Raw genomic sequence first — 26,758 nt, 5'->3', positions numbered from 1 at the left:
AGACCAGGCTGGCCTGGAACTCATAGAGATCCGCCTGCCTCTGCCTCCTGAGTGCTGGGATTACAGGCGTGCACCACCACACCCAGCCCAACACCCACAGCCTTTCAATGAATGGTCTTTCGGGCTACAAGTCGCCATCCCTCAGAACAGTGAAGACATTGGCTAGTTGCCAACGCAACTGTCTGATGTCACTCAAGCAGGAACTTTAGGAAGAAAACAGGAGGATTTAATCAGTGATAATGTGTGCCTAGTAACAGGTGAGGCCTTGGGTTCAAGGACAGCACCACAGAAAGCAATTTATTTATTTATGTATATGTGTGTGCGTGTTTTAGAGTAGGTGGAGGCACATGTGTGAACAGGTGCATGGACACAATGGTGCCTGCATTTGTGTGGAGGCCAGAAGTCAACCTCAAGTGTCATCCTCTGGAGCCATCCATCTGATTTTCTGAGATGGGACCTCTCCTTGCCCTGGGACGGACTTCCTGAGTAGACTAGGCTGGCTGGACAGTGAACCTGGGGATCCACCTGTCTCCACCTCCCCAGCATTGGAATCACATGCTCCGGTTTTTTTACATAGGTTATAGAGAGTAAACTCAAGTCTTCACACTTGCGAAGAAAGCATTAAGCCTAAACCATCATTTCAGCAAAGGAAAGACAGACAGGAAGGAAGGAGGGAGGGGGAGAGGAGGGAGGAAGGAAAGAAGGAGGGAAGGGGAGAAAGAGGGAGGGAGGAGGAAGGAAAATTATTTTTCAAATCATATGCATTATTTTTTTCAAATGACTACATTTCTACTTTGAAAATGGAACTATGCATTGCTTCTTTCAGCTTACGAAGGACCTTAAAAAATTCTTTTAGAGTGTGGCTAAAATTCCTTTCCTGGGGGGAGACATAAATAATATCTCTCTCCTCTAAGGTCCCAACAATTAACTGAGGCACGATTCCACAAAAGTTCACCCGGGGGGACCACTGAGTTTATGTGGCTTATTGACGGGGCAGTGGGGGAGGGGCTATGGGTCGGCACACGGGTGGCCTTAAAGCATCCACACTGGAAGGTCTGCGCCCAGTGTGAATGATGACTCCCCATGGCTGTGCAGATGAAGCCCTAGTCCTGCCCCACCTGTAGACTCTAGAACTTCCAGGAGACCCCCACCATGTACAACCAGGGAAGAACTGCATACATCTTGCTAGGAGTCATGGCTGGGTACTCAGATGACGGTTCTGGATAGTCTACATCCCATCCTTCTATGAAGAAAGATCAAGAGTTAAAACAAATGCAGCTCTGATGATCTTTTGCAAGCAGGCTCAGCCAGTCTCCAAAGATGAGGTAGTCTGGCTTGTGGCTAGTCCTGTGGAACACGCCACCGCCTCCTCCAGCTCTTATATTATTTCTGCCTTCCTCTTCAGCAAGAGTCTCTGAGTCCGGCAGGAAGTGATGTACATGTCTAATTGTTCTCCAGCTCCAGCAAGGTACCAAACCCTCATGGCTTCTTGTCCATCTCCAGAACGTGGCTGTTGGCCGCTCTGAGGGAGATCCCTTCCACTACAAAACACAGATGAGGAAAAAGACAAACAACAGAAATAGAAAAAAATAACCAAATGGACGTGGACTGTGGTATTAACCTATGATCGGAAACACAAATGTGGGGAAGCCCCTTAGCCAGCACGTCATTTAACAGAGCAGTAACAGCTGTTTCTCTGCTGGAGCCTCCGTTCCCTCCTCACAGGATTGGTATCCAAGTTCCCAGGACCAAGTGTGAATTTCCCCCCGGTGAGGTGGGCCTCAAGTCCGATCAGAAAGTTGGTTCTGCCCATAACCATTTGTCCCATCATTGCACTAGCTGGCACAGGTTGCCAGGCACTTCCCCTGTGAAGCAAGCGAGATCCGCAGCTGAGTTAGGACTTTTGGTGTTAATCCTCCTCAGCAATTTTAGTAGCAACGTCTGGCGCTACAGGAGCTAGATGGAAGGGAGGGGACACTTCCAGCTCAGTCCTAGCTCTGTTTCTCCAAGTCCTGCAAGGGAAGCTTGTGATGGCTTCAGCCAGAGGGTCTCACCATCTAGTTCGGGAATGTAACCAACAACAGTGTGGACAGCCTCTGTCTTTAGGGACATCCAAGGCCTCATTAGCCAGCACTCTCTAGAGAAGTAACTCACCCCTAGCGCTGCTGATTCTCAATCAACAACCTGAGGTCTTCTGGCAACACCTGCTTCTCCCCCTCACACAATGCCCTTGTTTACTCTTATCATTTACAGGCCCAGGCCATTGCAGACTTTTCCCGGTCACCTTCATTGGATCACATCTGTGCCTCCATCCAACCATAAAGTTGCCAAAAATTTCGCAGCTGCACCTGTACACGTTGTGAACTAATTCCCCATGCTTGTGCCTTCATTTTCTCTTTTCTCTAAGTTGAACACTCATTCCATGCTGAAATCACTTAGATCCCCCAAAGTCTTTCCTGCTTCGTGCAGATCCTGCCCCACATAAGGCTCAGCAAAGCTGCTAAAGTTCTCTGCCTGTCTCCAGGTCCTTGCCGAATACAGTTCTTCCTTAAGTCTGTGGTGAGCACTGACCTGTCAGGCCCTGTGAACTGAGCATCGTAACTGCTTCCCTCATACCTACTTCCCTCAGTGTGCCTGTCCTTCCTATATCGTTAGGGTCCTCCACTGGTGATGACCTGGTGTCTCTGCTGGCTGAGCCAGTCCATCAGGGATTGGGTCCGCCTGTACTGTCTCAGGCTACGCAGCCCGTGGCTCAAGGATGGGCGTGCGGTTACATCCCTCCATTTCTCTGCTTCTGCAGCACTCCAGTGGATCCCACCTGACCCTGCCTCCCATAACCCCACAAGCCAGGCTGGGAGAGATTCTTTCACTGCTTAAGTCTTTTTGCTAATGCCAGCAGTTCCAGTGCTGAGGATTCTCTGGTGGCCCTCACCCAGGGTCCCTCACCCAGACCATTGTTAACACCTCCGTCCACATGCTGAATCATGGATTTTCCCTTTCTCGGTATCCAAGGTCAGACTCAAGACGTATCTTCTGCTGCCTCCATTGCATTCCCTTCCTCTTTGGCATTCCTCTTATGGATCCCAGATTTTGGGGTCTCAGGAAGGGCTCTTTATTACTTTCTAATCTAGGCCCTCTGCTCTTTTTGCCCCCAGTCATTAAAAAAAAAAAAAGACAGGCCAACACCTCCATTTCTCCTTCTCTTTTATCCAATTTATCTGCTAAGTTGGAGGTGAATTCCGAAGTTGCTAGCTTCATATCTATTTCTTGCTGCAACCCCCCCTTACACCTTACATCCCTGTGAGCTGCCCCCTCAGCTAGATCTCTTACTACTCATAGTGGAGGCCAGGCTGCCTCTGCAGCTGCTTGCTGATAGCTCTGCCCAATGCACACTCTCAGGGCTCACAATGTCTGCTGGTACCTCTGCCCCTGGTGCACACTCCCAGGGCTGCTCTGAACCTCTAGCTTGTCTCAGAGCACCTCCATATTCCCAGGGAGACCTCACCCATAAGGCAGGCATGTCACTCCATACCACCTAGAAGAAGGCTGCCATCTTGGGATTTCCGCTACAGACAATTCCCACCCAGGTGGCCTCACCTTAGTTACATGTCTTACTACTCTCTGTACTCCATGCCCCTGCCTCCACTCTCACAAGCCCTACAGGCAAAAACCACCATGTCTAAATATACTCTGCAAACATCGCCCTCGATACACACACACACACACACACACACACACACACACACACACACACACTTTCACTTCTGTTGTTTGTCTCAAAAAAAAAAAAGGGGCACCACTATCACTCTTCCCAAACTCACCCTGTTTTGTCTATACCGCCAACTACACCAAGTGTTACTAAAATTCCTTTCCTGGCAGAGATGTACGCAATGTCTACCCCCTCCTCCTATGATCCCAGTGATGCACCCAGGTGTGATTCCACCCAAGTTCACTCTGGGGAACCAACGAGGTGATTAAGCTTACTGACAGTGCAGTGGGTGAGAGACTGTGGGCAGGGGCATAGGTGACTTTAACGGGGCGTCATGGAAGAACTGTACCCGGCAGGGATGATAACTCCCCCAAGGCTGCATAGGTGAAGCTGTATCTCCAAACCCTCCCTGAGGCTCCAAGGCCATGTCCAATCAGGGCAACATTGCATACAGTGGTTGGTGAGGGGATGGCTAGGCATTCAGGAAAGGGTCTCATGACCCTTCCTACCCTTCCCTCTATGAGGAAATATCAACAGTCTCCAAGCCCACCTATGAGGATCTTTTGCGAGCAGGCTCAGCTGAACTCCTGGAGACAGCAGGACTGTGGCTTGGGGGATAGTCTGCTACAACAAATAGTTAAAACATCATCTTGGAAAACTGCTCACAGAAAAACTCCTGTAGTGGCATTTGCTCCCTAAAAGGGCAAGACGGGTTTACTTCTCTATACATTTTAAATCTGAATTTCTGTCCAGAGACTAACATCTATAATCTGACCATCGAATTATGAGAATAAAAGAGTTGAAAAGTAACACACTGACCTAGAGGCTACAAGCAGCTGATATTTTCACTTTTTAACTTGCTTTTCTTGTGTGTGTGTTGGGGGGAAGTATTTTACATGGATGAGGGTGTATGAGCATGTATGCACATGTGGAGGCCAGAAGCTGATGTCAGGAATCTTGTTTGATCACTTTCTACCTTATGTCTCTCGATGAACACAGAGCTCACCCAGCTTGCTCAGGGCATCCCCAATTTCCACCTCCAGAATGCTGGGACTGCTGCTACAGGACACCACACCCACTGGCATTTGTGTGGGTTCCACTAATCCAATTCCAGTTCTCACACCTGCACAGCAAACACTTTACCCACCGAGCCTCCTCTCCAGACTCTTCCTTTGTGACTTTCTTGTTGCAAAGTAACCAGGAACTTTGCTGGAATTAATATGTATCTCCACATATGTAAATTATGCTCTGTTCTCTCCATTCTATAGAATTTTGAGCATTTCTCTCTTTGACATTGAGAAGAAATGCATTGAAACGGCAGTGTTTGCTCTGAATCAGAATCTCCCCAGAAACTGCTTTCTTCTCTACAGCTCTGTATTATCTGAGTCCTTTACAACAATTATATTCAAATTTTGTGTGTGTTTGTGCGTCTGCACACAGGTGTGTGTGTGCATGTTTATGTGCACATGTGGATGGGTGGGCATGCATGAGGATCTGCCTGGGTGCACTTACGTGTGCACACATGTGAAGGCCAGAGGTCAACCTCGGCTGTCATTCCGCAGGAACCATCTACTTTATTTTTTGAAACAGGATCTCTCACTGTCCTTGGAATCACTGACTTAGCTACTGGCTGGTCAGCAAGCCTCAGGTCCACCTGTTTCCACTTCCCCGGTGCCAGGATTTCAAGATCTACCGCCGTGTCCAGCTTTTCTCCATGGGTGCTGAGGAGCAAACGCAAGTCCTCAGGTCTGTGTGGCCAGTACTTTACCAACTGAGCCATTCTTCCAGCCCCAATTTTTAAATATAATGCTTTTATTAAGTACATGAGAATTTCATACTATGTATATTATAGATCTATTCCATCACCCTCCAAACCCCAAATGCTGACCTTTTTATTAAAAAAATAGATTTCCTTTTTATACAATATTCTGATCATCATTTCCCCTCCCTCATCTCCTCCCAGATCTTCCCCATCTCTCTACCCATCAACTCCATGATTTTTTTCTCTCTCTTTAGAAAACAGTCAAATAAAAAAAATATATCAAGCTAAAAAAAAAAGCAGATGAAAAACAAAGAAAAGGCAGGAGAAACACATGTGTAGACACACACAGACATATACATACACTGACACACAAGACCCGTAAAAACACAAAATCTGAAACCACAATATATAAGCAAAAGATTTTTAAGGTTATAAAAAAAAAAAGCCTAACCAAAGCATTATGAAGAAAGAAAGAAAAAAACCTCTGAAAATACCACTGAGTTCGTTTTGTGTTGGTCATGTACTGTTGGGCATGAGACCTCTCTTCAAGTGTGGTTTGTATACCCAGTGAGACGCCACTGGAGAAAACTCATTTCTCCTTTATGAACTGTAGGCCACTGGAGATGACTTCTGGGTTAGGGCTGGGGGCTCATGTTCACTTCCCCTGGCAGTGCTGGGACCCCATCTGATTTGGACCTGTCCAGGCCTTATACATGCTGCCATGGTCTCTGAAAGCTTACATGTGCTGTTATGTCCGGGAGGCATGGTTTTCTTGGTGTCTTACATCCCCCACTGGCTCTTACAATCTTTCCGCCTCCTTTTCTGCAGTTTCCTGAGCCCTGAGGGGAGGGACTTGATAGAGACATCCCATTTCGGGCTGAGTGTTCCAAGGTCTCTCACTCTCTGCACCTTGTCCAGCTGTGGGTCTCCGTATCAGTTCCCATCTCCTGCAGGTGGAAGTTTCTCTGGTGATGGCCGAGCAAGCCGTTGATCGACTAATAGCAGAGTGCTGTTAGGAGTCATTTTATTGCTACATTCTTTTAGCAGAACAATTGTATTTGGTTTTCTCATGTTAACGTCCTATCTCGTCTCGGGTTCTTGGCCACCTAAGCAGTGTCAGACATGGGTTCCATATCGTGGAGTGGGGCTCAAATCCAATCAGGAAGTGGCTGATAGCTCCCACGACCTCTGTGCCACCATTACACCAGCCTATCTTACAGGCAAGTCACCGCTGTACATAGGAGTTGTGGTTGGGTTGGTGTTCACCTTTCTCCTCTAGTAGTGTGCAGAGTACCTCCCAACTACATGAACACCGGTCATTAGTGGTGAAGGCTCTAGGTAGGCACCAGCGCGGCTTGTCTGTGTTCGGTGAAATATGGGAGCAGCTGTTGTCTTCAGCAATGAGGCCTTCCCATCGGTTTGTGGAGAGCCCCCAATAGCCTCGGCAATCACTTGAGTTGTTCGGGGGTTTCCATGGGCCCCTTCAGCCAACAACTTAATTAGATGAAGATGTGACCCATTCCGGGTACTGGAGGTTTCACTCGCTGGCAAGAGATGTTGGGTCTTTGTCTCCACCACCATTTGGTGATTCCATTTAGAGGTCTTTAAAAGAGGTGTATATTTTAAGAAGCGTCTACTGTGGGAAGTTTCCATGTGGCCTTCAAATGGCCCTTAATGTTAGCTGTCCCTCCCCATGTTCCCTACCTCACTTACCCTCCCCCTCTCTATTGAATCCCCCTGTTCCAGTCTCCTCCCTGTCTCTCTGTAACTAGATAATCATTTTTTTTCTTGTAAGATTCTCCTCTCCTCCCTATATGACCTTTTTAATGGTTATACAGATTATTTCATGCCTATCAAAGGCGTAAAAACTCATCTGGTTCGGGGAGAAAGCCTTAAATATATCGGATTAAGTTTGGCCTCAAATTTTATTAATAAGCTCAAGACACTGTACAAAAATATCTACCTCCCGCACCCTTCTCTTCCGAGATGAAACCCTGGTCCTATAAAAATAGCCTTTGCTTGAAGTTAGGTGGAGAGACTTTCACAGAAGGAAAAAGAAAGGAGAAGGGAAAGTGCTGACTAATGGGTCCATGCTGACAGATGTCCGAGGGCTGAAAGAGCCAGGCCACCCCACTCCTCCTGTGTGTGCAGGGTGCCGGCTTTGTATGTGACTGTGATTAATTTTAGAAGACCCTGGCATTCCATCTGAGTCATTCTGATGTGGCCTGATTGGAACTAAATGGGCAGGTCCATTTCAACACTCTCTTCTCTAGTGTCCTGACCTCTGGGGTTCTGCCAGCTCCTGAAACTGCCCGGCCTTGTTTCTATCAGTGTGTACCATCTAGCTACTGGCAAGGGTCCAGTTGCCACCAAAAGCAACAGAACCACCTTAAAACAGCTCTGTGTGTGTGTCTCCACTCAACAGAACTGGTGTGGCGAAAGCCTACCTCAGATCTTTCCAATGCAGCAGCTGTATGAACTCTATGTAAACTGTGCTGCAGTGAGTTCACACCTAACCATCCACCTCCAATAAACAGCTCACTAACCACACACATGCTAAAACAGGGAGACAGTTCAGTGTGGAAAAGTGCTTTCCACGCAGCCTAACGACCTCCAGGACTCACATGGTGTAAGGAGAAAACGGATGCCCACCAGTGGTCCTCTGACCTCCATACGCACACCATGTCACACCTGTAATCCTCTCCATCTCCCGCTCCACACGCACAACGTTTTACAATTTTAAATACAGGTGTGGTAGTTACGTCAGTCAAGTGCTTGTTTTGCAAGGACCAAGACTTGAGTTCCATTCTCCCGGAATCCATATTTAAAAACCACAGGGGTGGTGGCAAGAGCTTATAATCCTGGTGCTGTCGATGCAAAGACAGGCAGAGCCTGAAGCTCAGTGGCCACTGCCTAGCCCAGTCAGTGAATTCCAGGCCAGTGAGAAACCCTGCCTCAGAAAAAAAAAAAAAAAGGTGAACAATGCTGAAAGAATAACACTCAATGGGCAGTGGTGGCACACACCTTCAATCCCAGCACTGGGAGGCAGAGGCAGGAGGATCTCTCTGAGTTCAAGGCCAGCCTGGTCTACAGAGTGAGTCCTGTCTCAAAAAACAAACAAACAAACAAACAAAAAACCACCCAATGCTGTCTTCAAGCCTCTACTCCACTCACACATAAACGTGTTCACCTGTACCTGCACCTGTAAACATATGCATGCCTACCTTTGAACACCACACACACACACACACACACACACACACACACACACACACACACACACACAAATGCCTAGGACCAACCCAGACATACTGATTCAGTGCATCCAGCCAAGGACCCCTGGGTATTTGTTTCTTTGAGGTCTGGGCACCATAGCTGTGGAGGATGTAGAGGAGAGGGACACTCAGCCTTTGCCCTGAGGTTCTCTGAGTCAGCCAGGAGCCATTGCTGGGATGGCAAGGAATCGACTTTGCTGAAAACCTTTTCTGGATCGTGTTCCATGCCTGGGGTTGAGGGGCATCCAAAGACACGGACTGAAAGCAAGACCAGTGTGTCTCCCACATGAAGTCAGGATTGTTGTGACAAAGGGAATGTTGGGCAAACGACGAATCACAAGCACCATGCTGGATCAGCGAGGCCAGGCGTTTATAAGCCCGACCAGCTTTTTCGGCACAGCGTCCAGCAAGCACCAGGGAGCATATGCCATCAGTCATTCTCATTTGTCTGTCCCATATTGTCCTGTTCATCTACAGAGGGACCTCCATCTGGAGAGGAGTTGAGGATTTTCTGTGTGCTCACGTGCTCACGTGCTCACGTGCTGGCGTGCTCTTGTTCACCAGCCTCTCTGGTCTTGGTAATAGGCTCAGAAGTAAGCATCAGACCTAGGATGAGCCAATCAGAACCGGAAGCCAGGAGGAAGATCATCAGGTGTCCAGACGAGGCAAATCAGAAGTGTCTGTGGCCGTGTGTGCCCCTGCGAGCAGCAGGCATAGCGAAGTAGAGGAACCCACAGGGAGAAAGATGCCCTGGTGATGCTGTGTCTGCCCCTATCACCGTCACTACTGTCCAAGCTTGGTTCGTAGTTTTTGTCATTAGCAACCAATGTTATAACTTCCACATGTGGGAGTGTACATCTGTAACCATGACCAGTGCTGGGGAAGATGAGGCAGGAGAATTGTGAGTTCAAGGCCAGCCTGGACCACAGCGCCCTCTCAAAGCAGCACTGCACCGTCCATAGATCTCTGTATTCTGGGGTAGCTATAAATACCCATGATTTCTTTGGAGCACACATACAGTACTCTGCCTATTCTTAGTAGCATGCTGAGCTGGGAAGGGCTCAGGATCCCTGTGGCTACATGTCTTGAGAGAAAGATGAGCTGGCCCCTCAGCTGTGCTGCCCTGCTTAGCACTGGAGCCTAGCTCACATTGCAGCTGGGGATTGAATCTCACGGGCTCCAAGAATCCTGTCTTAACAATGCTCAGGTTGGAAGTATGTCCAGCCAACATGCCCTTCAAAGTACGATGGTCCCAGTGCATACATCAGGTGGCTTCAAAGGCTTCCTTCCTTTGCCTTCCCCCCACCCCCCACCCCCGACTGCTCTGCAAGTTAACTCTCATCATGGCAACTGCCCTGCAACCGAAGTTGTAACTATCAGATGTCAGGGCTCTGGGACACACCCTTTCCCCTCACAGACCATGCAGACACTAGATGTCTCTATTGAATGGTTTGAGAACATCCACATTTCTTTCTTTTTTTTCTTCCCAAGATTTACTTTTTATGTGTATGAGTATTTTGCCTGCATGTATGTATGTGCCCATCTGCATCCTGGATGGTTGTAAGCCATGTGGGGACCAGGATCTGAACCCCAATGCTTGGGGAAGAGTATCAAGTGCCCTTAACCCCTGAGCCATCTCTCCAGCCCATCATCCCAATTCCTTGAAGTCCAAATTTTCTCCTGAAAATATTCACATGTTGTATGTGCTTTTTTTATTTAAATTTTTTTTCATTTTACATACCAACTCCAGTTCCCCCTTCCTCCCTTTCTCCCGCCGCCCCCTACCTACCCCCATCCCACCCCCATTTACTCCTCATAGGGAGTAAGGCCTCCCTTGGGGAGTCAACACAGTCTGGTATACCAAGTTGAGGCCGGGTCTAGCCCCTCCCCTCTGCATAAGGCTGAGCAAGGTGTCCCACCATAGAGAATGGGCTCCAAAAAGCCAGCTCATGTACCTGGGATAAGTCCTGGTCCCACTGCCAGGGGCCCCACAAACAGATCAAGTTACACACCTGTCATCCACATTCAGAGGGCCTAGTTCGGTCCCATGCAGGTTCCCCAGCTGTCAGTCCAGAGTCCATGAGCTCCCACCAGCTCGGGTCAGCTGTCTCTGTGGGTTTCCTCATCATGATCTTCACACGCATACACACATACACACACACACACACACACACACACACACACACACACACTCACACACACACACACACACACACACACACACACACACACACACACACACACACCGTTGCTCATATGATCCCTCCTCCCTCTCTTCAACTGATCTCCAGGAGCTCGGCCCAGTGCTTGGCTGCGGATCTCTGCATCTGCCTCCATCAGTTACTGGATGTAGGTTCTGTGATGACAATTAGAATAGTCACTAATCTGATTATAGGGGAAGGCTAGCTTAGGCACCTTCACCACTGTTGCTACAAGTCTGAGCTGGGGTCATTCTTATGGGTTCCTGGGGATTTCCCTGGCACCAGGTTTCTCCGTTACCCATAATGGCTCCCTCTATTAAGATATCCCTTTCATTGCTCTCCCTCTCTGTCCCTGCCCAACTTGGCTATCTCCATCCTGTAGACGAAATTCTAGACAGTCTTAGTAAATAAGAAACACAGAGTCAAATACAGAGGAAATAGCCAAAGAGATCAGAGCAATAGCCACGACTAACTTTAGCTCACCACCAGAAGTAGCTTCCCCAGAGAGAGAGTCTCTTCCTGTCTGACTTGTCTTTTTATTGCCTTTCTGTTCTGCCTTCTCATTGGCTCTAAACCCAACCACATGACTTCCTTGTCACAGACCTCCAGGTCTCTATGGTTGGTACTGGGATTAAAGGTTTGTGTCACCATGCTTGGCTGTGTCCTTGACCACACAGAGACTCTGCCTGCCATGTGATTGGATTAAGGGCGTGTGCCACCACTGCCTGACTCTGCTTATGGCTTGCTATCACCTCTGATCTCCAGGCAAACTTTATTTATTAACATACAAATAAAATCACATTTCAGCACAAATAAAATATCACCATACCATCCCTCATGTTCCCCTCCCCCAACCCTCCCTTCTTCCCCTCCTCTCAGTTTGCCTGGGAGATCTTAACTATTTCCCCTTCCTGGGTCCCTCCATACGTGTCCCTCTTAGGGTCCTTCTTTTTACCTAGCTTCTCTAAGGTTGTGGATTGTTTCTGTTTATCCTTTGATTTTCCTCTAATATTCACTTATGAGTACATACAGTGTTTGTCTTTATGGGTTTGGGTTACCTCACTCAGGATGATTTTTTTTCTAGTTCTATCCATTTGCCTATAAATTTTCATGATATCATTGTAATACTCCATTGTGTAAATGTACCACATTTTCTTTATCCATTCTTTGGTTGAGGGGCATCTAAGTTGTTTCCAGGTTCTGGATATTATGAATAATGCTGCTATGAACATAATTGAGCAAATGTCCTTGTGGTATAATTGAGCATCTTTTGGGTATATGCCCAAAACTGGTATTTCTGGGTCTTGAGGTAGGTTGATTTCCAATTTTCTGAGAAACTACTATACTGATTTCTAGAGTGGCTGTACAAGTTTGCACACCCACTAGCAGTGGAGGAGTGTTCCCCTTGCTCCACATCCTCTCCAACATAAGCTGTCATCAGTGTTTTTGATCTTAGCCATTCTGACAGGTGTAAGATGGTATCTCAGTGTCGTTTTGATTTGCATTTTCCTGATGGCTAAGGATGTTGAGCAATTCCTTGAATGTCTTTCTGTCATTTGAGATTTCTCTGTTGAGAATTCTGTTTAGATCTGTACCCCATTTTTTAAAATTGGATTATTAGGTATTTTGAGGTCTAGTTCTTGAGTTCTTTATATATTTTGGATATTAGCCCTATGTCAGAAGTGAGGTTGGTGAAGATCTTTTCCCATTCTGTAGGCTGCTGTTTTGTCTTATTGACCATGTCCTTAGCCTTACAGAAGCTTCTTAGTTTCAGGAGGTCCTATTTATTAATTGTTGCTCTCAGTGTCTCTGCTACTGATGTTATATTTAGGAAGTAATCTCCTGTGCCAATGAGTTTAAGGCTACTTCCCACTTTCTCTTCTATCAGGTTCAATGTGACTAGACTTACATTGAGTTCTTTGATCCATTTGGATTTCAGTTTTGGGCATGGTGATAGATATGGATATATTTGCATTCTTCCACATATCAACATCCAGTTATGGCAGCACCATTTGTTGAAGATGTTTTCTTTTTTCCATTGTAGAATTCTTTGTCAAAAATCAGGTGTTCATAGGTGTGTGGAAACAGTCTTGAACTGTTTCCTTCACCTGTTTGATTGTTTTTTTTCTTGGCTTTCTTTAAGGGATTTACTGATTTCTTCCAATTTTTTGTTTATCTTTTCCATTTCCTCTTTAAGGGCCTCTATCATCTTCATAAAGTTATTTTTAAAATCATTTTCATCTGTGTTGAGATGTTCAGGTCTTGCTGTTGTAGAACCACTGGTTTCTGGTGGTGCCATATTTCTCTTTACATTGTCGAATGTTCTTACCCTGCTGTCTACCCAATTGGTGCACACGGGGCCTGTGGCTCCAGGGGTTGCTTTTCCTCCAATCAGGGCCTGTGGCTCAGGGGGTTGTTGAGGCTTTGGGGAGGGTTGAGGAGGTGGGGAGAAGATGCTGCTGCCAGGTTGCTCGGACTGAGGTGGGTGAGGAAGGGGCCAGGATGTGCCTCTGGGGGCTAGGACCTAGAGGGTAGGGCTGTCCAGCAGGCACTCAGCCACTCACTTCTTCCACCAGTTGGGTGCAGGTGGGGACTGTGGCTGCAGTGGTCACTGATGTGGCAGGGGATGGTTGGCTGGGGAGGGGGAGTGATGCTGGCAGGTCAGTGGAAGTCTGTATGTGCTTTTTAGCCCCTTTATTTTGTGTGTATGTGTACAAATAGTTATGTGGGGGAATACATGTGCATATGTGTATACACATATGGATGCTGAAGGACATATGCTCAGGTGCTGTGCATATTTTTACAGGGACTTTCATCACCAAATAGGTTAGGCTGGCTGGCCAGTGAGCCCCAGTGACTCCTGACTCCATCTTTTCAGCACTAGTTGACAAGTATGTGTCACCACGCCCTGTTTTTTAAACATGTTTTCTTGGGATTGAACTTGGATCCTCACACTTGCAAGGCAAGCTCTTTGCTAACTGAGCCATCTGCCCAGAGCCGAACACCTTTAGTAAGGCAGGATTTGTATGATACACACACATGCCTTTTAAAGCATATAATTCCATGGCTTGACTGCATTCACATAGTTTTACAAACATCACCACAGTCGCTTTTAGGACATGGTCTTCACTCTACAAAGCAACTTGAAACTTGGAGCCATCTACCAGTGACCACATCCCTTCAAGCCCTGGTCCTCTTTTCAGTCCCTGTAGATGGGATCATGTACTGAGTGACCTCCCTCGGTTGGCTTCTTTCACGTAGCATGTGCGCAGTGTTCTCAAGATTCACCTACCCTGTCATGAGTCAGTGGGTTCTTAGGGCTGAACAACTCCCTGCTGTGTGAATCTTTTATGTATCATATCATGCCTTTACAGATAGGGATGGTTTGACTTCTTTTCCTGTTTGTAATTCCTTCCTCTTGCCTTATTGCTCAGGCTAGTATTTCTAGCACTGTATTGAAAAAGAGTCAGGACACCGGACGGCCTTGTCTCACCTGATTTTAATGGGACCACTTTGAGTTTTTTTCTGCAGTTAGGATGATGCTGGGTTTTGAGGTGTTTTACCTTTCTTTTATTTATTTCAAAGTATTGTCTAATTTCCCTTGCTACTTCTTTTGCTATTCATACATTTATACATTTTCAAATGTATTTTTGTTGCTGACCTACAGTTTCTTTTCTTTTCTTTTCTTTCTTTCTTTTCCTGTTCTCTTCTCTCTCTTTTTTTTTTTTTTTTTTTTTTTTTTTTTTTTGCCAGTCCTATGAGTTGACTCACACATACAAGTCAGGTACTCTACCACCAAATCACAACCCTCAGCTTTCATTGCATTCTGATGTGGAAATAGACTTAGCAGTAGATCAGCTTTTCTAAGCTTAATCAGGATTATTTTGTGGCCTACCATGCTCAGCTCTCCAGGATAAAAGTTCTAGAAATGGCCGGGCGGTGGTGGCGCACGCCTTTAATCCCAGCACTCGGGAGGCAGAGCCAGGCGGATCTCTGTAAATTCAAGGCCAGCCTGGACTACCAAGTGAGTTCCAGGAAAGGCGCAAAGCTACACAGAGAGACGCTGTCTCGAAAAACCAAAAAAAAAAAAAAAAAAAAAAGTTCTAGAAATGTCTGTTAGCTCTAATTGTTTTTATTTTTCCTGTGTGTGTGTGTGTGTGTGTGTGCGCGCGCGCGCGCGCGCGCATGCGCGTGTGTACATGCGTGTGCGCATGCACGTGCACACATTTGAGTTCAGAAGACAACCTCAGATGTCAGTCCTTGCCTTCCATGTTGTTTGAACATGGTCTCTTGGTTGGAGTTCTATCACCAATGCTAGGCTGCCTGGCCTGTGAGCTTCCAGGGGCTCATGCTCTCCGTAGGCATGCTGGGATCCTGGCAGCACCTGGCATCCCATGAGCTCTAAAGATTCAACTCGGGTCCTTGTGCTTTCTAAGCAGCTTCCCCAGCCCAGTCCCGTTTGTGTCATTCTGATATTTGTTCCTGATTTGTTCATCTGTTACCTAATTCTTCCATCCATGACTGAACATTAGTTGTGCAAGTCTCAAACTATTGCTGTTGAATCTTCCTTTTTTATTCAGTTCTATCTTTTATTGCTCAAGTATTTTGGGCTCAGCTGATAGATGTGTATGTATTTACAATGCCCTTCTTACTAATGTACTGGCCTTCTGTTGTTCTAAATGGTTCCTATTTTTCCCTATAGTACTTGGGGCTGGAGAAATGGCTCAGAGGTTAGGAGCACTGGCTGCTCTTTCAAAGGTCCTGAGTTCAATTCCCAGCAACCACAGATGGTGGATCACAACCATCTGTAATGAGATCTGGTATTGTCTTCTGGCCTGCAGGGATACATGCAGACAGAACACTGTATACATAATAAATAAATCTTCAAACAAACAAAGTGCTTTTTCTAATATTAGTATAGTCAGTTCATTTCTCTTATCTTTGCTGTTTGCATTATGGGACTTTTAATTTTAACTCATGTCTTTTAAAATATATCTCTTGTAGAGAGCTGGTAGTTGAGTTTGGAAGTTACCTTCGTTACTTTTTCTATTATATGATAAATGACCCTGGCAAAAACAACTTAAGGGAGAAAGGATTCATTTTGACTCACTTGCAGACCACAATGGTGTGGACGCCAAAGCAGGGGAAGCTTGAGGGAGTCAAGAAGCAGCAAGTTACGGATGCTGATGCTCAGCTCACTTTCTGCTTTTTATTCAGTCCCGGACCCCAGCCTAGAGAATGGAGCTGCCCACAGTGGGCAGGTCTTCCCACCTCAATTAACTTATTAAGATAATTCCCTGCAGACATGCCCAGAGACCTATCTCCCAGCTAATGCTAAATCTCATCAAGTTGGCAATGGAGATTAACCTTCAATGGGTTGTTGCAGTTATTGCTATTGTTTGGGGGGGTGTGTTTTAGTTTTAGCTTTTAAAGCAGTCTGACAATTCTGTCTTTTGCTTCATTTTTTTAACCTAAGTACATAAAATATTATCATGGCTATGATTAGGATGGTGTCTGTCATTTTGCTTTTTATTTTCTATATTTCTTACAAGTTTTGTTTCTTTGTTTCTCTGTCACTTTCTTCTTTCAAGTTAAACAGATGTTGCTAGTGTAGAACTTTTCTTAATGCTTACTTAGCCGTTTTCAGGGTTTCGTCTTGGTGTCTACTCTGATTGTCATAGTTCCTCCTTCAATTTACACCAATCTGTCTTTTACTAATACTTTCTTGGTTTCAATAGTTTACAGATCTTTGTTCGTGGGAAGCCGTTCCCTTCTCTCTGTCATGTTATTTTTATAGAAGTCATATTTATTGATGGGTTTACATTGCATGCCCATCACCTCAGGTTGCAAACGGATGCCTCAGGTTGCTCTCCTTTAGATCAGCGGGGGAGAGATGGCAACTTTACTCATTCGTCTCTCTTTTGTGTTTATTTCTGTGGTTCCCCTTCCGCCAGCGTTCTTTATTTCCTCACCGACATTCAAGTCACCCCTGTAAAGGCCAAAACAGCTCTAGCCTCAAAGGGCGATAAGAGAGTTTATTTTGGAGCCCAATTTGAGGGACCATGGTTCACAAAACGTGGATCTGTGTTACCCCAGGTTCCGTGTTGCCGCTGGAAGCAGTTTCAGGAAGCTTTGTATGGCAGAGCACAGAAAGGCATGAGTCAGCAGTGGGTACATGGGAGAAGCGGGTCACAGCCCTGAGGACAGGCCTTGGGTGTTATCTGACAACATTCTTGGCCTTTGCATTTATATAAAATAGAGTTTTGTGAAGTTAATACATTACAAAGGTTTTTATCTGTTTATCAGGATGTTGGATCTGATGAGTGAGTGAGGAATAGCTCTTTAGTCCACTAGACCCCAAGATAAACTGTCAATTAGGCTCTGAAACTGCACCATTCCAAACCCCCACACTCAGTTCATCAGCCTTGCACACGGCTGCTTTCCAGAACTTTCTTCGCACTGCCTAGGGCTCTTTTCTTTTCTCCTAAAGGACTCCGGTTAGTGCCCCTCACCAGGTGATCTCCCAGTGACAAAGTTTATTTACCTGGGAGTGTCTTGATTTACTTTTATTTTTGAGAAGTGTTTTGCTGGATGTAGAGTTCTTATTCTACAAGGTGTTGGTTTTCTTTTTAATTTTTAAATTACTTAGTGTGCGTCTCTGTGTGTGTCTGTGTATGTGTCTGTGTGTCTGTGTGTGTCTGAATGTGTGTGTCTGTGTGTGTGTCTCTCAGTGAGCATGTGTCTCTGTGTGTGTGTCTGTGTGCGTCTGTGTGTGTGTGTGTGTCTCTGTATGTGTCTGTATGTGTCTCTGTATGTGTCTGTGTTTTTCTATGTGTGTGTCTGTGTGTGTTTGTGTATCTGTGTGTGTGTGTGTGTGTGTGTGTGTGTGTGTGTGTGTGTGTGTGTGTGACTCGTATGATATGGAGGTCAGAGGGCAACTTGTGGGACTTAGTTCTCTCCTTCCACTGTGTGGGTACCAAGGATCAACTCAGGTCATCAGGCTAGGTGTTAAACACCTTCATCCACTGAGTCATCTCATTGTGTCTCCGCGCACGCGTGCACGCACGCATACACACACACACACACACACACACACACACACACACACACACACCTCCACCATTTTGAATATATCATCCCTTGCTTCCTGGCCTCTACTGCTTCTGCTGAGAAATCCACCTTTTGACTTACTGGAGACACCTCATCTATGAGTCATCCCCCTGCCCCACTCCCGATTTCCAGAGTCTCCCTTTGTTTGTCTTTGTCTTCTTCTTTTTTTTTTTTTTCAGTTTAAAAAGCATACTAAGCCAGGCAGTGGTGGTGCACACCTTTATTCTCGGCACTAGGGAGGCAGAGGCAGGTGGATCTCTGTGAGTTCAAGGCCAGCCTGGACTACAAATCGAGTTCAAGGACAGCCAGGGCTGTTACACAAAGAAAACTTGTCTTGAAAAAACAAAATAAAAAACAAAAATGGGTTCATCAACAGTGACATGAATTGTAGCATACAGTGGGCAGAAAAATGTTCCTTGGTATTTTCAAATTCCTGACATGATATTCTTTGAGATTAAGGGTATTTCCACATATTCTCAGAGTTTTCAAAACTGTATTTTAAACATACTTCTACCAATCTTCACATGCTATAATTTGAATAGCTAAAAATTGTAAAGACTAAAGTACTCTTAAGTTTATTAGTACTTTCAAAAACTACATCTACAGGAATAGGCAATAACAACATACTTTAAAATTTAGGTCTCATGATAAAGTGATAGCCCTTCATGGGATCACATGTGGACACCGTCCACTTAAGGATTATTTTGCAATGAAAATGCATTAGACATTGAGAGAGCACCCAAAGGACTTACACAGGGTGGTCTATTTATGTGAACTCACTAGTGTGGATTTTGTCTTTTTTGTTATCATTCTTGTTCTTGTTTCCAAATGTTACACTACCCACACACACATTTGCTTGCATATACATCTATATACATTGTAGGCTCACGTTGACATGGGGGAAGATCATGCAGTATTTTTCTTTCTGAGACTGAGTGACCTCACCTGATATGATGCATCCTAAGTCCATTAACTTCCCTGAAAATTTCATGACTTCATTTTTCTTTAGGGCTAAATAATAGTGCGTTTTACATACACACCAGATTTTCATTGTCCACTCAGCTATTGTTGGACTAGCTTGGTTCCCTCTCTTTGCTATAAGGACAGCAGTAAACATGGAAGAGTAAATATCTCCTTGGTGTGGAGTTCTCTGGGTATATGCCCAAAGTGAAATGGCTGGGTCATATGGTAGTTCTAGTTTTAATTTTTTTGAGGAAACTCCAAACTGATCCCCACAATAGATAGATGTGTTAACTTCCACCAAAACTGTGAATACGAGTTCCTGTCTGCATCACCAGCCCAACGCTTCCTGTCAGATTCCTTAGTGACCACCATTCTGACTGGGGTGAGGCAGTAGCTCCACGTAATTTCAATTCCTCAATGGCTAGGGATGTTGAAAACTTTTAAAAGTAGTTATTGGCCATTTATAACTTTTTATTTGAAAACCATCTATCCAGTTCATTAGTCCATTTGTTGATTGGCAGTTTTATTTCCTTGGCATTCAGTTTCTGCAGTTCTTTGCAAATTCTAGACATCAGCGCCTCATCTGAAGCGTAGCTGGTAAAGGTCTCCCACTCTGCGAGTGTGGGCTCTGCTGTGTTTTGTTGCCCTGCAGAGTTTTTTACTTTCACGTGGTCAACTCTGTTGACACTTGGGACTGGCTCCCATGATTTGGGGGTTCTTTCCTACTCCAGTGTCTTGAAGAGCAGGCCCCGTGCTTTCATCTGGAAATGTCACTTTGTATTCTGAGGAACAAATTCATCAGAACTGGTCTGAAATCTCGCTTGAACGTTTAATAGAATTCAGCAATGAACATGTCCCATCCTGGCTTTCCCTTGTGGGAGACTTTTGATTACATCTTCAATCTCCTTGCTTGCAGTGAGTGTGTTTATTTATATCTTCTGGCTTTAATTTTGGTAGATGATACATATTTAGAAATTCTTCTATTTCTCCTAGGTCTTCCTAGAGTACGTTTACAAAGTGTTTGCTAATAATATTTTGTATTTCACTCTAGTCTGTTTTGATGGCACACTTTTTTAAATCTCTAATTCTGAAGTATCTTTAAAACTCCACTCCCTCTTAACGTTCTGTGGACCCCAGTAAAATAAGCAAGTTAAGCCGGGCGGTGGTGGCGCACGCCTTTAATCCCAGCACTCGGGAGGCAGAGCCAGGCGGATCTCTATGAGTTCGAGGCCAGCCTGGTCTCCAAAGCGAGTCCCAGGAAAGGCGCAAAGCTACACAGAGAAACCCTGTCTCGAAAAACCAAAAAAAAAAAAAAAAAAAAAAAAAAAATAAGCAAGTTAAATGCTTTCTCCCTCCACAATGAAAGAGCCCGGGCACAGGCACCATCAAATCAAAGAAAAACTGAAGTCCGACGGTGTAAAAAGTTCAGTGCTTGGCGTCTGGGATGCACTCATGGCGCTCCAGGCTCCAGCAGGCTCTGACAGCAAGGCTGACTGACTACCATCCATGGCACATGCAACTTGTCCCTAGACTCAGGCTAGTGCTGACTGTGCTGGTTATCCCAAGGTACTGGCATCTCCAAATTGTTGGAGTCTGCACTGCAAGCAGGCTGTACCTGCACCAATGGCCCTTCCTGGGCTCTCTTCAGGGACCCTGACCCTACCACATAGCGCCAAGCCTTGGCTGCTCTCCATGACCCCATCCATCATGCCTTCAAAACCAGCACCACCCGGAAAACTACCCGGTTCTTCTGCCAGCACTAGGTAAAATGTTGCTCACCTCTAAAACACAGCTCTGTGTGCTGGCCCTGAGGAAATACTTCCCAGAATACCTCAGTGATCCTGGTCTCTTCTTTTTTTTTTGGGGGGGGGGGGTGTGTTTCGAGTCAGGGTGTAGTTTTGGTGCCTGTCCTGGATCTCACTCTGTAGACCAGGCTGGCCTCGAACTCAACAGAGATCCGCCTGGCTCTGCCTCTTGAGTGCTGGGATTAAAGGCGTGTGCTACCATTGCCCAGCCTCCTGGTCTCCTCTTAATCACAGTGATTCTTCAGCCCCAGTTAACCAGTGATAAAATACCAAGACCAAAAGCAACTTGGGATGGAGGGTGTTTATTTCAGCTTACACTTCCAGATAGCCATCATCACTGAGAGAAATCAGGACAGGAACCCAAATGGAGCAGGAACCTAGAGGCAGGAGCTGATACAGAGGCCATGGAGAGCGCATGCGCGTGTGTACATGCGTGTGCGCATGCACGTGCACACATTTGAGTTCAGAAGACAACCTCAGATGTCAGTCCTTGCCTTCCATGTTGTTTGAACATGGTCTCTTGGTTGGAGTTCTATCACCAATGCTAGGCTGCCTGGCCTGTGAGCTTCCAGGGGCTCATGCTCTCCGTAGGCATGCTGGGATCCTGGCAGCACCTGGCATCCCATGAGCTCTAAAGATTCAACTCGGGTCCTTGTGCTTTCTAAGCAGCTTCCCCAGCCCAGTCCCGTTTGTGTCATTCTGATATTTGTTCCTGATTTGTTCATCTGTTACCTAATTCTTCCATCCATGACTGAACATTAGTTGTGCAAGTCTCAAACTATTGCTGTTGAATCTTCCTTTTTTATTCAGTTCTATCTTTTATTGCTCAAGTATTTTGGGCTCAGCTGATAGATGTGTATGTATTTACAATGCCCTTCTTACTAATGTACTGGCCTTCTGTTGTTCTAAATGGTTCCTATTTTTCCCTATAGTACTTGGGGCTGGAGAAATGGCTCAGAGGTTAGGAGCACTGGCTGCTCTTTCAAAGGTCCTGAGTTCAATTCCCAGCAACCACAGATGGTGGATCACAACCATCTGTAATGAGATCTGGTATTGTCTTCTGGCCTGCAGGGATACATGCAGACAGAACACTGTATACATAATAAATAAATCTTCAAACAAACAAAGTGCTTTTTCTAATATTAGTATAGTCAGTTCATTTCTCTTATCTTTGCTGTTTGCATTATGGGACTTTTAATTTTAACTCATGTCTTTTAAAATATATCTCTTGTAGAGAGCTGGTAGTTGAGTTTGGAAGTTACCTTCGTTACTTTTTCTATTATATGATAAATGACCCTGGCAAAAACAACTTAAGGGAGAAAGGATTCATTTTGACTCACTTGCAGACCACAATGGTGTGGACGCCAAAGCAGGGGAAGCTTGAGGGAGTCAAGAAGCAGCAAGTTACGGATGCTGATGCTCAGCTCACTTTCTGCTTTTTATTCAGTCCCGGACCCCAGCCTAGAGAATGGAGCTGCCCACAGTGGGCAGGTCTTCCCACCTCAATTAACTTATTAAGATAATTCCCTGCAGACATGCCCAGAGACCTATCTCCCAGCTAATGCTAAATCTCATCAAGTTGGCAATGGAGATTAACCTTCAATGGGTTGTTGCAGTTATTGCTATTGTTTGGGGGGGTGTGTTTTAGTTTTAGCTTTTAAAGCAGTCTGACAATTCTGTCTTTTGCTTCATTTTTTTAACCTAAGTACATAAAATATTATCATGGCTATGATTAGGATGGTGTCTGTCATTTTGCTTTTTATTTTCTATATTTCTTACAAGTTTTGTTTCTTTGTTTCTCTGTCACTTTCTTCTTTCAAGTTAAACAGATGTTGCTAGTGTAGAACTTTTCTTAATGCTTACTTAGCCGTTTTCAGGGTTTCGTCTTGGTGTCTACTCTGATTGTCATAGTTCCTCCTTCAATTTACACCAATCTGTCTTTTACTAATACTTTCTTGGTTTCAATAGTTTACAGATCTTTGTTCGTGGGAAGCCGTTCCCTTCTCTCTGTCATGTTATTTTTATAGAAGTCATATTTATTGATGGGTTTACATTGCATGCCCATCACCTCAGGTTGCAAACGGATGCCTCAGGTTGCTCTCCTTTAGATCAGCGGGGGAGAGATGGCAACTTTACTCATTCGTCTCTCTTTTGTGTTTATTTCTGTGGTTCCCCTTCCGCCAGCGTTCTTTATTTCCTCACCGACATTCAAGTCACCCCTGTAAAGGCCAAAACAGCTCTAGCCTCAAAGGGCGATAAGAGAGTTTATTTTGGAGCCCAATTTGAGGGACCATGGTTCACAAAACGTGGATCTGTGTTACCCCAGGTTCCGTGTTGCCGCTGGAAGCAGTTTCAGGAAGCTTTGTATGGCAGAGCACAGAAAGGCATGAGTCAGCAGTGGGTACATGGGAGAAGCGGGTCACAGCCCTGAGGACAGGCCTTGGGTGTTATCTGACAACATTCTTGGCCTTTGCATTTATATAAAATAGAGTTTTGTGAAGTTAATACATTACAAAGGTTTTTATCTGTTTATCAGGATGTTGGATCTGATGAGTGAGTGAGGAATAGCTCTTTAGTCCACTAGACCCCAAGATAAACTGTCAATTAGGCTCTGAAACTGCACCATTCCAAACCCCCACACTCAGTTCATCAGCCTTGCACACGGCTGCTTTCCAGAACTTTCTTCGCACTGCCTAGGGCTCTTTTCTTTTCTCCTAAAGGACTCCGGTTAGTGCCCCTCACCAGGTGATCTCCCAGTGACAAAGTTTATTTACCTGGGAGTGTCTTGATTTACTTTTATTTTTGAGAAGTGTTTTGCTGGATGTAGAGTTCTTATTCTACAAGGTGTTGGTTTTCTTTTTAATTTTTAAATTACTTAGTGTGCGTCTCTGTGTGTGTCTGTGTATGTGTCTGTGTGTCTGTGTGTGTCTGAATGTGTGTGTCTGTGTGTGTGTCTCTCAGTGAGCATGTGTCTCTGTGTGTGTGTCTGTGTGCGTCTGTGTGTGTGTGTGTGTCTCTGTATGTGTCTGTATGTGTCTCTGTATGTGTCTGTGTTTTTCTATGTGTGTGTCTGTGTGTGTTTGTGTATCTGTGTGTGTGTGTGTGTGTGTGTGTGTGTGTGTGTGTGTGTGTGTGTGTGTGACTCGTATGATATGGAGGTCAGAGGGCAACTTGTGGGACTTAGTTCTCTCCTTCCACTGTGTGGGTACCAAGGATCAACTCAGGTCATCAGGCTAGGTGTTAAACACCTTCATCCACTGAGTCATCTCATTGTGTCTCCGCGCACGCGTGCACGCACGCATACACACACACACACACACACACACACACACACACACACACACCTCCACCATTTTGAATATATCATCCCTTGCTTCCTGGCCTCTACTGCTTCTGCTGAGAAATCCACCTTTTGACTTACTGGAGACACCTCATCTATGAGTCATCCCCCTGCCCCACTCCCGATTTCCAGAGTCTCCCTTTGTTTGTCTTTGTCTTCTTCTTTTTTTTTTTTTTCAGTTTAAAAAGCATACTAAGCCAGGCAGTGGTGGTGCACACCTTTATTCTCGGCACTAGGGAGGCAGAGGCAGGTGGATCTCTGTGAGTTCAAGGCCAGCCTGGACTACAAATCGAGTTCAAGGACAGCCAGGGCTGTTACACAAAGAAAACTTGTCTTGAAAAAACAAAATAAAAAACAAAAATGGGTTCATCAACAGTGACATGAATTGTAGCATACAGTGGGCAGAAAAATGTTCCTTGGTATTTTCAAATTCCTGACATGATATTCTTTGAGATTAAGGGTATTTCCACATATTCTCAGAGTTTTCAAAACTGTATTTTAAACATACTTCTACCAATCTTCACATGCTATAATTTGAATAGCTAAAAATTGTAAAGACTAAAGTACTCTTAAGTTTATTAGTACTTTCAAAAACTACATCTACAGGAATAGGCAATAACAACATACTTTAAAATTTAGGTCTCATGATAAAGTGATAGCCCTTCATGGGATCACATGTGGACACCGTCCACTTAAGGATTATTTTGCAATGAAAATGCATTAGACATTGAGAGAGCACCCAAAGGACTTACACAGGGTGGTCTATTTATGTGAACTCACTAGTGTGGATTTTGTCTTTTTTGTTATCATTCTTGTTCTTGTTTCCAAATGTTACACTACCCACACACACATTTGCTTGCATATACATCTATATACATTGTAGGCTCACGTTGACATGGGGGAAGATCATGCAGTATTTTTCTTTCTGAGACTGAGTGACCTCACCTGATATGATGCATCCTAAGTCCATTAACTTCCCTGAAAATTTCATGACTTCATTTTTCTTTAGGGCTAAATAATAGTGCGTTTTACATACACACCAGATTTTCATTGTCCACTCAGCTATTGTTGGACTAGCTTGGTTCCCTCTCTTTGCTATAAGGACAGCAGTAAACATGGAAGAGTAAATATCTCCTTGGTGTGGAGTTCTCTGGGTATATGCCCAAAGTGAAATGGCTGGGTCATATGGTAGTTCTAGTTTTAATTTTTTTGAGGAAACTCCAAACTGATCCCCACAATAGATAGATGTGTTAACTTCCACCAAAACTGTGAATACGAGTTCCTGTCTGCATCACCAGCCCAACGCTTCCTGTCAGATTCCTTAGTGACCACCATTCTGACTGGGGTGAGGCAGTAGCTCCACGTAATTTCAATTCCTCAATGGCTAGGGATGTTGAAAACTTTTAAAAGTAGTTATTGGCCATTTATAACTTTTTATTTGAAAACCATCTATCCAGTTCATTAGTCCATTTGTTGATTGGCAGTTTTATTTCCTTGGCATTCAGTTTCTGCAGTTCTTTGCAAATTCTAGACATCAGCGCCTCATCTGAAGCGTAGCTGGTAAAGGTCTCCCACTCTGCGAGTGTGGGCTCTGCTGTGTTTTGTTGCCCTGCAGAGTTTTTTACTTTCACGTGGTCAACTCTGTTGACACTTGGGACTGGCTCCCATGATTTGGGGGTTCTTTCCTACTCCAGTGTCTTGAAGAGCAGGCCCCGTGCTTTCATCTGGAAATGTCACTTTGTATTCTGAGGAACAAATTCATCAGAACTGGTCTGAAATCTCGCTTGAACGTTTAATAGAATTCAGCAATGAACATGTCCCATCCTGGCTTTCCCTTGTGGGAGACTTTTGATTACATCTTCAATCTCCTTGCTTGCAGTGAGTGTGTTTATTTATATCTTCTGGCTTTAATTTTGGTAGATGATACATATTTAGAAATTCTTCTATTTCTCCTAGGTCTTCCTAGAGTACGTTTACAAAGTGTTTGCTAATAATATTTTGTATTTCACTCTAGTCTGTTTTGATGGCACACTTTTTTAAATCTCTAATTCTGAAGTATCTTTAAAACTCCACTCCCTCTTAACGTTCTGTGGACCCCAGTAAAATAAGCAAGTTAAGCCGGGCGGTGGTGGCGCACGCCTTTAATCCCAGCACTCGGGAGGCAGAGCCAGGCGGATCTCTATGAGTTCGAGGCCAGCCTGGTCTCCAAAGCGAGTCCCAGGAAAGGCGCAAAGCTACACAGAGAAACCCTGTCTCGAAAAACCAAAAAAAAAAAAAAAAAAAAAAAAAAAATAAGCAAGTTAAATGCTTTCTCCCTCCACAATGAAAGAGCCCGGGCACAGGCACCATCAAATCAAAGAAAAACTGAAGTCCGACGGTGTAAAAAGTTCAGTGCTTGGCGTCTGGGATGCACTCATGGCGCTCCAGGCTCCAGCAGGCTCTGACAGCAAGGCTGACTGACTACCATCCATGGCACATGCAACTTGTCCCTAGACTCAGGCTAGTGCTGACTGTGCTGGTTATCCCAAGGTACTGGCATCTCCAAATTGTTGGAGTCTGCACTGCAAGCAGGCTGTACCTGCACCAATGGCCC

At 45.1% G+C, this 26,758-nt stretch overlaps 1 long non-coding RNA gene across 3 annotated transcripts in view; it reads left to right on the top strand.

Annotated features, from left to right (window-relative positions):
• LOC128112636 (uncharacterized) overlaps window positions 1–26,758 on the top strand; it is a 65,263-nt gene that overhangs the window by 28,680 nt on the left and 9,825 nt on the right. The window lies entirely within an intron of this gene.

The sequence above is a fragment of the Peromyscus californicus genome, unplaced genomic scaffold (assembly GCF_007827085.1).
Source record: "Peromyscus californicus insignis strain IS unplaced genomic scaffold, ASM782708v3 Scaffold_17__1_contigs__length_78620276, whole genome shotgun sequence".
NCBI lineage: Eukaryota > Metazoa > Chordata > Mammalia > Rodentia > Cricetidae > Peromyscus > Peromyscus californicus.
Note: the sequence above shows the minus strand (reverse complement) of the source record. Positions and strands in the feature narration are given on the sequence as shown.